Below are 18,003 nucleotides of genomic sequence, written 5' to 3'. Positions count from 1 at the left end.
GGGAAAGATGTAGACACATTTCACCTATGTGGAACTTACACAAAATAAAACTGTAGTGATGTGTATTTTCATTAGCATCAATACAAAGAGACTATGTAACCTGAAAGAAGAAAGCTTTGAGATCATAAATCCTAGAACCTCCTTCCCTGACCATTTCATAAATCGGTGTGCATGATTTATGAAATGTGTAGCAGAGTCCTGGTCATATGTGATGATCAGGATGAACTGTAGGATCATATCACTTATCTTTCATATATATTATCCCATGCTATACATAGCTCCCATTTTCAAAGTTTGAAAATTAAGTATTATAAGCCACTCAATTTTAAAAATAATTAGAAAATATTCATGGATTTTTATGTATTTTTAAATAACTGTATATTTAACAAATGGTTTGCTAAATTATTGTTGTGACCTATTCATATAAATAAATTCTTATCATGCCTATTTATATAATTAACATTCGTTGTAATATCTTTTATCACATTCTTTGATGGTCTGATTTGAAAGAAAATTAGTGTAATATAGTGATATTTAATAATATAATTGTTGGACTTTTTCTGCTTAAAGTATAGTAATTACTTCGATGTTACAGAATGATCTACCTACTGACTACCAGCAATGGTTTAGATGAGCTATTTGAACAATTGAATTATCAAGAAATTCCTGTAAAAAAAGTAGGTTTATGAAAGTTGTGCTGGGCATGGTGGCTCATGCCTGTAATCCTGGCACTTTGGGAGGCCAAAGCAGGAGGATCACCTGAGGTCAGGAGTTCAATACCAACCTGGCCAACATGGTGAAATCTTGTCTCTACTAAAAAAAAATCCAAAAATCAACCATGCTGAGTAATGTGCACCTGTAGTCCCAGCTATTTGGGAGGCTAAGGCATAGGAATTGCTTGAACCTGGGAGACAGAGGTTGCAGTGAGCCAAGAGCACACCACTGCATTCTGGCCTGGGTGACAGAGTGAGACTCCGTCTCAAAGAAAATAAAATTGTCAACTTTAGGACACATTATTATATTGTTATTTATTTATTTATTTATTTACTTATTGAGTAGGAGTGTCACTCTGATGCCCAGACCGGAATGCAGTGGTGGGATCTCGGCTCGCTGCAACCTCTGCCCCCCCAGGTTCAAGCAATCCTCCCGCCTCAGCCTCCTGAGTCCTTGAGACTACAGGCATGCTCCACCATGCTCGGCTCATTTTTGCATTTTTAGTAGAGACGGGGTTTCACCATGTTTGCCATGCTGGCCTTGAACTCCTGACCTCAAGTGATTCACCTATCTAGGCCTCTCAAAGTGCTGAGATTACAGGCAGGAGCCACCTTGCCCAGGGAAGGACACATTATTTTTTAAAAATCTCTGATCCTCATAGTTGTTTCTTAGCTTAACATAGTCTCCTACTCATTCCTCCTCTTCTTTCATATTTACTTTACTGTAACTGTCCTTTGTGTTGTTAAAATTCCTATCTTTCCAATAATACTGTTTTATTTTAACATCAATGAATCATCTTTTCTTAGTTACCCTGGGTCTCATTTTGACTGATTTTATTAAAAGAATTACTCCTGTATTTTATCTGCTCACTCTACGGTTGTTTTTTAAGAATGATGTTTATCCCACTTTTCTCATTATAAGCTTTTGGCATGGTTGCGCTTGATGTATTTGCTAGCAGATTATCTACCATAAGTAATAAAACATTCTGGCACCACATTACTATTTATGTAAACCAAACAAACGTTTTCTGTACTTTTTTCTCCTTACATATATTTTTCATTCACTCTTGCAAACTTTTACTTCAAATGTATAACGTAATTATTTATATTTTAAAATAAACTATTCAAAGTATTCAATGATAGGTTTTCCTTAATGACACACAACTCCCTAGATGTTCTTAGGAGAGAAAACTCCCTTGCATCACACAAGGCCAAAACATCGCTACCATGAATATCACATTTCTTATTCCCGTGAATTTGGGACAGCTATCTGGCTCTCTCAAGGATATCCAGCTAGTTGATCAGAGTTCAGATATTACTCTGTTTATTTTGTTATACAGATATTCTGCGGAAATTTCTTCCAAGCTTAAATAAAATTGTTTACTAAACTTTTATTATGATGATTTTATTATAGGGTTAACATAGTGTTCTGAAAGAATAAAATAAGTTTCGAAATGAAGTATATTTAAACATGCTTCTGATGTATCCATTCTGTTTAGCCTGAAAAAATCAGCTCTGGGTACCATACATAGTTAATTACCACAAGGTATTAGGAAGTGGTTATTGAATAGATTAAGGAGAACAGGTGATTGCATATATGTTAATAAGAATTAAGTTCAAACATACTGACCTCATAGATCCCCCTTTTCCTCCCTAACCCCCCAAAGTGACCATGAATACATGGTCACTTTGCTTGTGTATATTTACAAATTACAAAGAAATTGGCAAACTGGCCCCAATTAAATAGTGTAGAGAAACAGGAAATGAGGAAATGGCAGGGGAAGCTACAAAAAGAAAAAATAAAATAAATAAAAGATGGCAGAACAGAAGCAGCTCATTTGTGCTTCTCTCACAAGGAGAAGAAGGGCTGCTGAACACTGACTCTGCAGGCAGATCGTCTGAGAAACCACTCTGGGATCAATCAAGGCAGCAGGCGACACAGAGAGCAGAGAGGACTGAAGCTGGCACCAGCCTGTCTGGGGTCATCGTGGAGCCAGGAGAACTTCCCCAACACAGGAAACTGAATGAGTGAGAGCCCCTTGGTACACTCATACTCTCCAAAGGGACCTGTGTAAAACTGGGAATGAGAGAACCCTCTTGGAACCCCCATGGCTCCCCACTGCACTCCTAGCCTGAGGCAGAAAGCACCTGGACGTTTTGCCAGGGCAACTCTTGATTCCAAGGGGACCTCTACAAGCCTTGTGCCCTGGAGCGGACCAGCACTTGTGCCATAGCCCCAGTGGTGGTGTCTGAGAACAAAACGATTGCTCCATTCCACCACACCTTGCCAGACAAGGCTCAGTGCCAGCTACTGGTCCAATAGTCCCACTTCTGTAGGAACTCAGCTGGTGGCTGCAGCCTCCTCTTGTTCCAGGAAACACCTGAATGGCAGAGCTGGCAACCCCACCCTCTGACACCCACAGGCAAGCAGGCAATGCTTTCTAGAACTTCCAGCCAGCAATACCACTTTTGTGTGAACTCAGCCAGAGGATGCCGCTTCTTGTGCTGGGAAGCACCTGGACAACAAAGCAGGCAACTCAACCCACTCCTGACACTGGTAGTAAGGCAGGCAATTCCTGCTAGGGCTGGTGGCCAAGTGGTCCTGCTTCTGTTTGAACTTGGCTGGCAGGCACAGCCTCCTGTTATCCCTAGAAACATCTGGATGGTAGAATGGTTGAATGCACTCACACCACACTCCCTGCCCCTTATAACCAGAAAAGCCACACCTGCTGGAGCTTACAGTCTAGTAGTCATACTTCTGCCTGAATTTGCCAAGGGTTGCAGCATCCTATTACCCCAGAAACACCCAGCAGCACCATTCACAATAGCAAAGATATGGAATCAAACCAAATGATCATCAATGGAAGACTGGATAAAGAAAATGTGGTGACATGTAAACCATGGCATACTACATAGCCGCATGAAATAATGAGATCGTGTCCTTTGCAGCAACATGGATGGAGCTGGAGATCCTTATCTTAAACAAACTAATGCAGGAACAGAAAATCAAATACCTCATGTTCCCACTTATAAGTGGGAGCTAAACGTTATACACATGGACACAAAGGAGAGAACAACAGACACCAAGGCCTACTTGAGGGTGGAAGGTAGAAGGAAGAAGGGGATTGAAAAATCACCTATTGTGTAGTATGCTCATTACCTGGGTGACAGGATAATCTTTTCACCAAACTCCCGTGGCATGCAATTTACCTACATGACAAACTTGCACATGTACTCCTGAACCTAAAATAAACGTTTAAAACAAAAATAAAAATAAATAAAATAAAAATAAAGCATGACTGGAATATATAAGGCAACGACTGTCCTTTCTAAAATAAAAATCAGGGGTTTTCTTTGGAAATGGAGGGAGAATCTCAACTTGTCCCCTGAGTTTCCCTCTCTACTGGCGGATTTTACCTTAATGTTAATAGCCACTCTTACCATCAACCCTGGCCTCAGCAAGAGGAGCTGTTCCTTCTTTCGCACTATATTCCACAATGTAAGGCCACAACATTTAAGTAACAGTTAATAAAGAATAGCCACTAGAATAGGGCAACTTAACGTAAAACTTCAAAAGGGTTTCAAAAATTAAGTTTATAGTTTAGTAAAAGAATGCTTTCATGCCCAGGCTCTGGTCTGCTTAAATAGGATAAAACTGACAATTGTCACCACCTGGACACAACCATAATCATTTTTGATATTCAAATGCTTTATCTAGAGAAAGTTTCTCCATGGTTGATCTTCCAAGTTTGGATTTCCTGCTGGAGACCTTCCTCAGCCTCACACAATCTCTAACATGCAATTGACCAAATCATTTTTAGGGTGAACTACAGATAACCTTAGATATGTGGACTTCTGTAGTGATCATTGCAACGTAACAATATAAATTCAACATTTATATTCAAAAGACACAAAAATCTGATGTTGTGGAAAAATGCACTATTCATTTTTTACAGGGGACATACTATGTAGAGTTATTTGAGTTTGTTTAATTTTTTGTATTCAGATTCTTAGTTGTATATGTAAATTCAGTTTTAAGTTTATTAGAGAAATTAAAAGAAGATGGGAAACCAACTGCTTGAGAAAGCAGTTAAAATTACAGTATTTTTATCTTTAAAATAGAAAATGTATATTTTTTCCTCTGTGTTTCACTCTTAAAACATATAATGTGGTGCTTCTCATATAGGTCCACAGAGTATTTTTATTTTGTTTTTCAAAGCAATTGAATGTGCTTTTTAACCAAACTCTTTCGCATGTCTATTTTATAAATGCTGAGACTGGGTACCAGAGTGTCATTGTGATGGACGTGTCAAAGTAAAACAAGACAGGGAAGAAGTAAGTCAGGTTGGTTTAATTTAAAATACATGCTTGGAGTGTCTACTGTGCTAAATATGTTTGCTTTTATTATTGATTATTGAATAAATGATTCATTTACACACTGATTTATTCTATTGTTTTATTTCACTTAAAATGTTACTGAGTATGCCTACAATAAGTTTCAGGAACTGAGAATGCAGACATGGTTCTATTTGAAAAGCATACAGTGTTTTTAAAATTTTAGGTATTTGTTAATCATCTGGGAATTTTGTTAAAATTATATGTTTTTTTAAAAATGTATATTTCCACACTCCACCACCAGGGATTTAGTTGGCTCTGGGTGATCCAAGAAACTACATTTTTGTAGTTTTATTTTGTTTTAACACATAATAGCTGTACATATTTATGGGTTCTAGTGTGATGTTTTGATGCATGTGCAGATTGTGAGCAAATGAGTAGAGTAAGCATATCCACCTCAAACACTTGTTATTTCTTTTTGGTGAGAATGTTTAAAACTTTCTTTTTTAGTTATTTTGAAATACTATACAATACATTATTATTATTAACTATGATAATCACTATTCTACTTTCTACCTCCCTAAGATAAACTTTTGAAATTCCACGAGTTGGATAATAAAATTAGCTTGGTTCAAAAGTAGTTGCAATTTTTGCCATTAAGAGTGGCTAGAATTTTAATGGCAAAAACTAATTACTTTTGCATCAAATGTTTGTCTTTCTATGCTAGGCTTATTTCACTTAACATATGTCTTTTAGGTTCACCTATGTTGTCAGAAATGACAGAATTTCATTTTATTTGGCTGATTAGTATTTTATTGCATATATATACCAATTAAAAAAATACATTCATGCATTGATATATACCACATTTTTTTTTTCCAGAGGGAGTTAGTTCTGTTGCCCAGACTGGAGTGCAGTGGCCTGATCTCCGCTCACTACAACTTCTGCCTCTTGGGTTCAAGTGCTTCTCCTGCCTCAGCCTCCCCAGTAGCTGGGATTACAGGCATGTACCACCATGCTTGGCTAATTTTTGTATTTTTAGTAGAGATGAGGTTTCAGCATGTTGGTCGGGTTGGTCTCAAACTCCTGAACTCAAGTGATCCACCAACTTCAGCCTCCCAAAGTACTGGGATTGTAGGTATGAGCTGCCATGCCCAGTCTATCCTATATTTAAAAAAATTTATTATTGAATTGATGGGTGCTTAGATTGATCCCATATATTCACTATCATGAATACTGCTGCTAAATACTAGCTAACTGAAAGCCATAGCACATCAAAAAGATCATTCGCTATGATCAAGTGGGATTCATCTAAGGGATGCCACAATGTTTCAACAGACACAAATCAATAAACCAGATACATTACGTTAACAAAATGAAGAAAATAAATGGGATCATTTTATTAGATGCTAAAAAGTATTTGGTAAAATCCAACATTATGATAAAGTCCATCAATAAACTGAGTAAAGAAGAATATGCCTCAAAGTCATAAAGGGCATATATATCAAAACCACAGCTAGCATAATGCTGCACAAGGACATACTGAAACTCTTTCCTCTAAAATCTGCAGCAAGACAAGGATGCCAACTCTCTTCACTTGTATTCATAATAATACTGGAATTCCTGGCCAGAGCCATCAGGCAAGAGAAAGAAATAAAGGACATCCAAATTGGAAAGGAAGAAGTCAAATTAGCCCCGCTTTCAAACCACGTCATCTTCTTAACCACTTAGAAAAACCTTAATACTCAACCAAAAGACTGTTAGAAGTGATAAGCAAATTCAATAAAGTTGTAGGATACAAAATCAACATTCAAAAATTAGTACCATTTATATATGCTAGCAGCAAATAATCTGAAAAAAATTAAGAAGGCAATCCCATTTATAATAGCTACAAATAATATAAAATACCAAGAAATGAATTTACCCAAAAGAGCTGTATACAAAAATGCTAATGAAAGAAATTGAAGAAGACAGAAATCAAAAGATAGTCCATGTTCATAAATTGGAATAATTAATACTGTAAAAATAAAAATACTATCCAAAGCAATATGATTCAATGGAATCCCAATCAAAATACCAAGGAAGTTCTTCACAGAAATTAAAAAACAAAACAGCAGCAGCAACAACAACAACTGTTAAATTTACATGGAAATACAAAAGACTTCAAATAATCAAAGCAATTCCAAGAAAAAAGATCAAATCTGGAAGCCACATACCACCTGACTTTAAAATATGCTACAAAGCTATAATAACCAAATAAACATGGTACTGGCATAAAAACACATACATAGATCAACAGAACAGAATACAGAACCCAGAAATGCATTTACAACCCACTGATTTTCAACAGGCACAGAGAACACACATTAAGGAAAAAGACAGTCTCTTCAAAAAATTGCTCTGGAAAAGCTGAATCCACATGCCAAAGAATGAAATTAGACTTCTATCTCTCAACACTTACAAAATCAGCTGAAAATGAATTGAAGACCTCAAAGTAAGACAAAAAACTAAAAAAACTACTAGAGGAAAACATTGGGGGAAGTTCCATGACATTGGTTTACACAATTTTTTTTTTTGGATAAAAATCCCAAAAACATGGGCAACAAAACCAAATATAGACAAATGAGATTTCTTTAAACTACAAAGCTTCTGGACAGTAAAGGAAATAATCAGTAGAGTGAAGACAAAACTTACAGAATAGGATAAAATATTTGCAATCTGTGCAACTGTCTGGGGGTTAATATACAGAATATATAAAAAATTCAAAACATAGTAAAACAACAAATAATAATTAAAACATGGGAAGAATATCTGAATAGACATTTCTCAAAAGAAGACATGAAAATGGGAGAGAGATCCAAGATGGCTGATCACTAACAGCTCGGGATTGTAGCTCCCACTGAAAGCGCAAAGAATGAGAGGACGCCATACCTTCACATGAATTCTTGTTGCTCACGTACCAGGAGATTCCCAGCGGAGGAGCCCCACGGGTCGCCAGCGCGACTCTCGTGACCGGCGAGGCGGTTTTGTCGGCGCCTTGGAGCGAGGGTTCTTGGTGCAGAGTCGGAAAAGCACCATTAATCTTAACGCCGCTGATTTGGTCGGTGCAGTGGGTTGCTCAGATTTCGGCGCTGAGAATCAGTAAATTGGACGTCCACTCAGAAACCTAATTACAAAGACGGTGAATTCAAAGATCACAGATGGATAAATTTATAACGAAGGGAGGAAAACAGCCAAAAAAGGCTGAGAATGCCCAAGATCAGAACGCCTCTCCCTCAGCGGGGGATCACAGTTCCTCATCAGCAACGGAACAAGGCTTGATGGAGAACGAGTGTGTTCCAATTACAGAAGCAGGCTTCAAAATGTGGATAATGAGAAACTTCTGTGAATTAAAAGAACTTGTTTTAACCCAATCTAAAGCAACTAAGAACTTTGAAAAAAGATTTGACGAAATGTTAACAAGAATACACAATTTAGAGAGGAATATAAGTGAATTGATGGAGCTGAAAAACACAATAGGAGAACTTCGTGAAGTATGCACAAGTTTTAACAGCCGAATTGATCAAGCAGAAGAAAGGATATCAGAGGTCGAAGACCAACTCAATGAAATAAAACAAGAAGACAAGATTAGAGAAAAAAGGATACAAAGGAACGAGCAAAGTCTCCAAGAAATATGGGACTATGTGAAAAGACCTAATCTACGCTTGATAGGTGTACCTGAATGTGACGAAGAGAATGAATCCAAGCTGGAAAATACGCTTCAGGACATTATTCAGGAAAATTTTCCCAGCCTAGTAAGGCAGGATAATATTCAACTCCAGGTAATACAGAGAACACCACAGAGATATTTCTCAAGAAGAGCAACTCCAAGGCACATAATCGTCAGATTCACCAGGGTTGAAATGAAGGAGAAAATACTAAGGGCAGCCAGAGAGAAAGGTCAGGTTACCCACAAAGGGAAGCCTATCAGACTTACAGCGATCTCTCAGCAGAAACCCTACAAGCCAGAAGAGAGTGGGGGCCAATATTCAACATCCTTAAAGAAAAGAACTTTCAACCCAGAATTTCACATCCAGCCAAACTAAGCTTCACATGTGAAGGAAAAATAAAGTTTTTTGTGAATAAGCAAGCACTCAGAGATTTCATCACCACCAGGCCTGCTTTACAAGAGCTTCTGAAAGAACCACTACACATATGAAAGGAACAAACAGTATCAGCCTTTCTAAAAAAATTATCAAAAAGAGCATCAATATAATGAAGAATTTACATCAACTAATGGACAAAATAGCCAGCTAATGGCAGTATTAAACTCACATATATTATTATTAATTCTAAATTTAAATTGACTAAATCCCCTAATCCAAAGACAGGCAATTTGAATAAAAAACTAAAACCCATCAGTATGCTGCATCCAGATCCATCTCACATTCGAGGATACACAAAGACTCCAAACAAGGGATGGAGAAAGATTTACCAACCAAATAGAGAGCTAAAATAAATAAATAAAAAGCAGAAGTTACAATTAAGCAACAAAGATCAAAAGAAGCAAAGAAGGACATTATATAATGATAAAAGGATCAATGCAACAACAAGAAGAGCTAAAGATCCTAAATATATACGCACCCAATACAGGAATACGCAGACATACAAGACTTATAAAGAGACTTAGACTCCCACATAATAATAGTGGGAGACTTCAACATTAATATTAGACAGATCAATGAGACAGAAAATTAACAACGATATTCAGGACTTGAACTCAGATCTGGAACAAGTAAATGTAATTAACATTTATAGAACTCTGCACTTTAAATATAGAAAATATACACTCTTATCAGTACCACATCATATCAACTTAGAAGTTTAAAAGAAATCTTGGTTGGCTCCTTGTTTGCTATTCTCTTCCCTCATTTTCTTTCATGTCTCCATTATTAAGGACAATTATAGGCATACCCATATTTAGACTGCATTCTAGCTCGGGCAATAAAGCAATACCCCCATCCTCTCTCCTCCTTCCTCTTTCTCTTTCTTCCTCTTCTTAAAAAAAACAAAACAAAGCAAAACAAAAAACATGAAAATATTACTGTACCTTTCCCTGACTTTTGGTGTAAGAGCTGGCCTCACAGAAGTCCTCTGCCTACCTTGATCGATAGTAGGTCATAAGACTCCCATTCCAGAAAAGGTTCTGCATCATCCCCAGAAAAAAAAAAAAAAAAAAAAAATGGGCTGGGTACAGTGGATCATGCCTGTTATCTCAGCACTTTGGGAGGTCAAGTGTGGGGGGGATCATGAAGCCAGGAATTTGAGACCAGCATGGCCAATATGGTGAAACCCCATCTCTACTAAATATACAAAAATTAGCTGGGTGTGGTGGCAGGCACCTGTAATCCCCACTACTTGGGAGGATGAGGCAGGATAATTGCTTGAACCAGGAGGCAGAGGCTGCAGTGAGCTGAGACTGCACCATTGCACTCCAGCCTAGGTAACACAATGAGACTCTGACTCAAAAAATAAAAAATACAAATGAACAGCAAAAGTATATTTAAAAAATGGTCAACATCACTAAATGATATGGTTTGGCTGTGTCCTCACCTAAATCTCATCTTGAACTATAATTCCCATAATCCCCATGTGTTTGGGAAGTAGTTGAATAATGAGGTCAGTTACCTCCATGGTCTTCCCTTGACAGTAAGTGAGTTCTCATGAGATCTGATGATTTTATAGGGGCTCTTCTGTACTTCTCTCTTGCCTGTTGCCATGTAAGATGTGATTTTGCTCTTTCTTTGGTTTCTGCCATGATCATGAGGCCTCCCCAGTCATGTAAACTGTGAGTCCATTAAACCTTTTTTTTTTCCATAAATTACCTAATATCAGGTATGTTTTTAGTAGCAGCATAAGAACAGACTAATATCATTAGAGAAATGTAAATCAAAACCACAATGAGATATCACTTCACCCTTGTTAGAAAGTTTATTATCAAAAAGATAAAAAGTAAATGCTGTTGAGGATGTGGAGAATGAGAATTCTTATATACTCTTGGTGAGGATGCAAATTATAAACAATAATATAAAGGTTCTTAAAAAAATTAAAAATATAGCTACCATATGATCCAATAATACCACTGAACATATATCCACAGGAAATTAAATCAGTATGTTGAAGAGATAGCTACACTTCTATGTTTGTTGAAACTGCCTTTTTAATTTTTTTTTTTAAATAAAGTCACCAAAGTGATCTACATGCATTTGATTCCCTGAGAATGTGTTGAGAATACTGGCTATGAATCAAAAAATGGATTATGACATTATGTCTAATTGATGTTACAAATCAATACAATTTGCTAAAGAAGAGTCACTAAGAATGCAGACTCTGGAGTGAGATTTCTTTAGTTTATAGCCAAATGTATTTAATACTCATAAGCTTTGGGAAGTTTGGCTAGCTAAGGAAACTTTCTGTCACATTTCTTCTACCTTTATTAAAGTGGAAATAATTATAAGATATTCCTTATGGGGCTTTTATAATAATTAAATCAAACAATAGATGAAACACACTATAAAGATGCATATCATGTTTTGAAAAAGCAGTACATTTTAGTTCTTTCCTTTTATTTAGTTGGAGTTTTAAAAATAGAAATATTTTAAGTGTAGAGTGTATGAAACTTGAGTTTATTAGTCTATGGCCTATCATGGAAACAGTATTATTATGTGATACCTTTATATAATTTTAAGTATCAAATTTTACTGTGGTCCTACTCTAATATTCAAATCTCAGAAACTATAATTTGTGTATTTGTTTCACAGTTTTAACTTAGAAACATCAAGGACTATTGCTTTGATGAGCTGTTATATACTGCTTTTCTGTTAGGCTTAGTAAGCAAATATAACAATACAGTAAAAATAATGATAAATTATTTCTTTCAATGATTTGAAAGTTGCCTGATATTTTGAGATAAAGTCTGGTATATCTTGTTTTTGAAACAGACAAACTAGGTCTTAAAATAAATCAGACAATTATGCTGTTTATATTGGAGAGTTACATGAATCCAATTAGTAAATAAGAGATAGATGTTCTACTAATCAAAATATATGGACACAATTTGCTTTTCTGACCTAAAGTCCACACCCAAGAAAAGCTGTTGCTCACTCTGTTCCTTCACTTGGGAATAGAAAAGGAGAAGTTTAATATTTCTTAAATGAGTCATGATCTTATTCCCAGAGCTTTTAAAAGTGTAGTGTTATATAAAATATAGAATTGCTATATAAAATACAGAATTTGACAATTTACAAAAATGCACGTTGCACATATTCAATCCTATTTAATGCATATAGTAAGCTGTGAGATGGTGATCTTAAATTGATTTCATAGATAGGGAGGATCCCAGAGTTGAGGTTGCATGTCAAGGTGGTACATGTGACTTCTGACTTCTGAACCACTAGTATGTGTTCTCCTAACAACTAGGAAAAGAGAATGTCTTCCTATTCTCTTTTTTAAATTGTGTAACTTAAGAATTAACATTCCTTAGATTCTGGATATTAGCCCTTTGTCAACATTTCATTTTTGAAACCAAAGTGTCAAAATTGTGAGTATCTTGGCAAGGAAAAATTTTCAGCTCTTCACAGTAATCCTTGAATCACTCTCAGATCATTTCATTAGGCCCTAATAGGAAATGTTCTTTTTTTGAGGCAACTCAGTAAACGCATGGATCTTTCCCTCAGACACACACACACACACACACACACACACGCACACACACACACACTCACAGACACCCATAAATCCATATAAAATGGAAGAAAACATGGGAAAAAGAAGATACAAAGAAAACATATATAACATTTATGAGATTAAACCTAGTTTTTCATTAAAACATCTGCTCTTCAAGTTTCCATCCCTCAGCTGTCACTTACGTATTTTATATTCAACTTAATAGAAGCAATTAATTGAATGCAAAGTCGAGGGAAATAAATGGCCGCAGCATATAGCTCATTCAATATACACTTTTTTTTTTTTGCATTCTCTTATATACAAGGCACATTAGTTTTCAGGTTAGTAAAAATAATCTTAACTTTATATTTTTATTGCTTGTAGGAATTATTCCAAATGAAATAGAATATGCATTTCATTATTTCACATTTTTTTCTAGTATATATTTCTTCTGGGGTTGCCTAATTGAAAGATGTATTTTCTTCTAAAACCTTTTGCCATAGTTTGAAAGGATCAATGACTACTTCCTGTGATTCAGTTTCACATGGCTATTTCCTATGAGCCCTTATAAGGTGAAAACTCAATGCATTTTTTTCTGCTTAAGAATTGTAAATCTTCTTACTCTATTCTGTGATTATGCCATCCCTTGACAATGGTTTTGCTAAAAGATTTTTGAAAGCTGAGTTCTGTGAGTAGAGGGAAGTTTCAACTTTGAATGCTATTTTCTCATCAATTGGAGCTTCTTAATCCTCTTCTTTTACTGGACTGTGCTCTGGTAAATAGCTGTCAGCAAGGGAAGCAGTTCAATACCTGTGGGCCATGACCCACTTAAAGGCTCCTTCTTTGGGGAAAAAATCCAAGACAGTCTTAAATGTCAGTATTCTCCTGGAATGCCCTGGTGTCAGCCTCAGGGGTTCAATTGCCATGTGTATATATAAATTCTAGCCTTTTCAAATAAAATACTAAAGTTATTACATCTGTCAGGTGAAGCAGAGGTAAATACAAGCTTTGAATATAAAGATTTGATTTATATATTCACCGTCAACAATAACAAAGCCAGAGAGGCCTTCTAATATTTGGACATACATAATATATTCTTCAGTTGTGTGTGATACTCATTAAAAACTGGCTGATTATTCTTATTCTACTCATTTCAAGATAATTCACAATCACTGGTCCAACATTACAATGCAATGTTCTACCAAATTTCTGCAAGAGATTGTCCTTTTTATTTTTTATTTTATTTTATTTTATTTTATTTTATTTTATTTTTTGAGACGGAGGCTGTTGTTACCCAGGCTGGAGTGCAATGGCGCGATCTCGGCTCACTGCAACCTCCGCCTCCTGGGTTCAGGCAATTCTCCTGCCTCAGCCTCCTGAGTAGCTGGGATTACAGGCATGTGCCACCATGCCCAGCTAATTTTTTGTATTTTTAGTAGAGACGGGGTTTCACCATGTTGACCACGATGGTCTCGATCTCTTGACCTCGTGATCCACCCTCCTCGGCCTCCCAAAGTGCTGGGATTACAGGCTTGAGCCACCGCGCCCGGCCTATTTTTTATTTTTTGAGACGGAGTTTCTCTCTTGTTACCCAAGCTGGAGTGCAATGGCGCGATCTCGGCTCACCACAACCTCCACCTGCTGGGTTCAAGCAATTATCCTGCCTCAGCCTCCAGAGTATCTGGGACTACAGGTTTGTGCCACCATGCCCAGCTAATTTTTGTATTTTTTTTTTTTTTTTTCAGTAGAGACAGGGTTTCACCATGTTGACCAGGATGGTCTCGTTCTCTTGACCTGTGGTCCACCTTCCTTGGCCTCCAAAAGTGCTGGAATTATAGGCGTGAGGAACCGCACCTGGCCCAACTGTCCTATCTTTTTTTTTTTTTAAAGAAAACACTGAATTTTCCGTTTTTATTTCAGATGTGACATTTTATTAAGGATTTTATGATAACACAGTTTTTCAGTTCCCTGAAAGTTTGGACATATGTAAAAACTCATTTCTTAATAAAAATCCCATCAAAAACATGAAAAGGGTACAATGGCATCATGTGCCAAATGTCGCTATTATTTTATGGTTATGGAATTATTTTTACTGTAAACAGTTCAGCAAAAAATAAAAAACTGTCAAAAAGCTACTGAATTAAATGTCTGTTTTTATTTTAGTGAGTTCATCATAGATTTGTCTGCCACTTAATTTTTTAAGAGTTGTTAATTAAGTATAAAAACCAGTCACAATTTTGTGCAAAACTACAAATAAAGGCATTTAAAAATTTACAGACCCTGAAAATGAAAGCCAATTTACTTCTCAGGAGGGATAAATCTTGGTTTCAGCAACATGAAAGATTGAGGTGCTTAAGCTGCTTTGGGGACAGCATTATAGAAGAGTAGAAAAGCCCCGTGTGCTTACATGAGCCCTGGATTGTCTTTCTACAATTTTCTGCAATTATGAAATGTATCTGGAGCAGAGCTTATGCTTCTTTGGACAGCTAACGTGTTTCACTTGTTATTAAATTTACTTTTTCTCTCCTTTTCTGCTCCATTTTCTATACTCTCCTGGTGGAAAAGGTTCAGTTTTCTTATGGCATCCAAGATGAAAACAGATGATATTACACATCTTCAACTCAGTGAGTTTAGAGCCAATGATGACTGTCAATCAATGTCAAGGTACAAAGTCATGGCATGTATAAGAGAACGATTCTCCTAGTTGCAATTTTATTTTCTCATTGTGATTCTTGCTTCCAGTTGACGTGGTTCAATTCAAAAAAAGATTCATTAAGATTTTATTTGAGATCAATAGCTACCCCTGAATTTTTTGGAAATCAATGCAGGGCTGAGAAAGTGTCTGCCACCTTGCGTTCTTGGGGAGATACTAGTGGCAGGCGAGCTTATTTTATTGTGATGGCACCTGTAAGTACATAGAGGTTGAATATGTTAGTAACATATTTAAGGCATGTTCAGGACCTAGGGATTCCCTGAGTCTACAATTTCGTAAGCATGGTTTGTTGAAATTAGCACACAGGTTTAAGGAATAAAAATAACATTCTCAAGTTACTTTTTACTTACAACTCAAAGTATATACACACATAGCAAATACACAAAACAAACATAATGTAATAGTAAGATTAGGCTGGGTGTGGCAGCTCACACCTATAATTCCAGTATTTTGAGAAGCCAAGGTGGGCTGATGTCTTTAGCCCAAGAGCTCCAGACCAGCCTACACAACATGGTGAAACCATGACTCTGCAAAACATAAAAAATAATAGCTGGGCATGGTGGTGGCACCTCTTGTCCCAACTGCTTGCGAGGCTGAGGTGGGAAAATCACCTGAGCCCTGGATGGGATGCCGAGGATAATGTGAGCTGTGACAGCATCAGTACACTCCAGCCTGGGTGATAGAGAGAGAACCTGTCTCTAGGAAAAAAAGCATTCAATATAATATTTTGACCTTGAATGTCACATTATTGATTAAGAATATGGATAAAGATAAACTGATGACAATTTCAATATGAGCCAATATAAATCATTTTGCGTATTTATTAACAGCTTCAATTTATAATTGATATAGAAAACTGCACATATTTAATGTACAGTTTAATGAGTTTGAATGAAGGCAAATGTCTGTCATACCATCACCAAAATCAAAGTAATAGACATATCCAACATCCCCCAAAGCTTCCTTGTGTCCCTTTCATTGTTTCTGTAGTATGAACATGTAACTTAATATCTACCAACTTAACAAACTTTGAAGTGCACAATACTGTATTTTAACTATAGGGACTATGTTATACAGCATATTTCTAGAGCTTACTCATCTAGTACAACTGAAACTATACCTTTGAACAACTGCCTCACTAACTTTATAAACAACCCACATTTTAAAATTTTGCAATCTCACCTGTCAATCCCTTTCAAATATATATATATTTTTTGTATTGGTGTGTCAATTTTGTTGTCTTCTCTCTAAGTTGAAAACTACCAGCCTCTAATTTAAATCCAGGCATCTGGATCTCTCAAAAATCACACAAAATAAATCTGGTTATATTTCCATTAAGTGTCTCCAGATATTGATCTCCACCCCATATCTCTGCTTTTCTAATGTGTTAGTGTTCACCAGAGAAACAGAACAAATGGTATGTGTGTGTGCACATGCATGCACATGTGTATACACACACACATACGGAAAGATATTTATTTTAAGGAATTGGCTTGCATGGTTATAAAAGCTGGCAAATACAAAATCTGCAGGGTAGGCTGGCAGCCTGGAGACCCAGGGGAGAGCCAATGATGCAGTTCACATCTAAAGGCCATCAAGGCTAAAAATTTAGAGATAAGCTTATTTTGCACTTTATGCAGCTTCCTCAAATATTAAAAATAGAACTACTGTATGATTCAGCAATCCCACTTTTGGATAAATATCTAAAATTATTGAAATGAAGATCTCTAAGAGATATTGGCACTCCCATTTTCATTGCAGCATTATTCACAATGGCTAAGGTATAAAACAACACGTGTCCATCACAGGTGATTTGATAAAGAAAATCTGATATATATGTGTATAATATGAGTACAATTCAAAAGAGAAGGAAATCCTGCCATTTGAGATAACATGGATGAACTTGAAGGACCTATTTGCCCAGAAGGACAAATTCTGCAATATTCCACCTATATGAAGTATCTGTAAGAGTCAAACTCATGGAAACAGAGGATAAGATAGTTGCCAGGGGCTAAGGGTAAAAAGCAAATTCATAGTTATCTTTACTTAGGTTTCTTGAGCTCTAGTTGTCGAAGGACAGATATGTGAATATTGGAAATTAAATACTAGAAAATTTAAACTTTAAGTTTACAACGATGTAGACAATATCATATAAGAAACTCAATTTATAAAGCTCCACAGAGGATATGCATACTTGTAATGTAATCTCTAATTTGAAGTGTAGACATTTTGAAAATGATTTTCTAGGAAAAATGCCTAGAGGTTGAGTTCATCATTTTCCCTTGCTAATGTGATATACTTTTGCACACTGTTGAATTCTTCCCTTCCGTAAGGATTTCAACTACGTTCCTCAAATAGAAAGAGATATTTTCTTTTGCCCCTGAAGCCATTTTAATATGTGTATTAGTCAGGGTTCTTCAGAGAAACAGAGCCAATAGGATACATACACAGATATATGAAAGGAAATTCATGATGAGATTGGATCAAGCAAATACAAAGGCCAAGAAGTCCCGTGATAAGCCAGTGAGCAAACTGGAA

This window comes from Saimiri boliviensis, chromosome 18 (genome assembly GCF_048565385.1).
Source record: "Saimiri boliviensis isolate mSaiBol1 chromosome 18, mSaiBol1.pri, whole genome shotgun sequence".
In the NCBI taxonomy this organism is placed as follows: domain Eukaryota; kingdom Metazoa; phylum Chordata; class Mammalia; order Primates; family Cebidae; genus Saimiri; species Saimiri boliviensis.
This window is presented reverse-complemented; position numbering follows the sequence as displayed.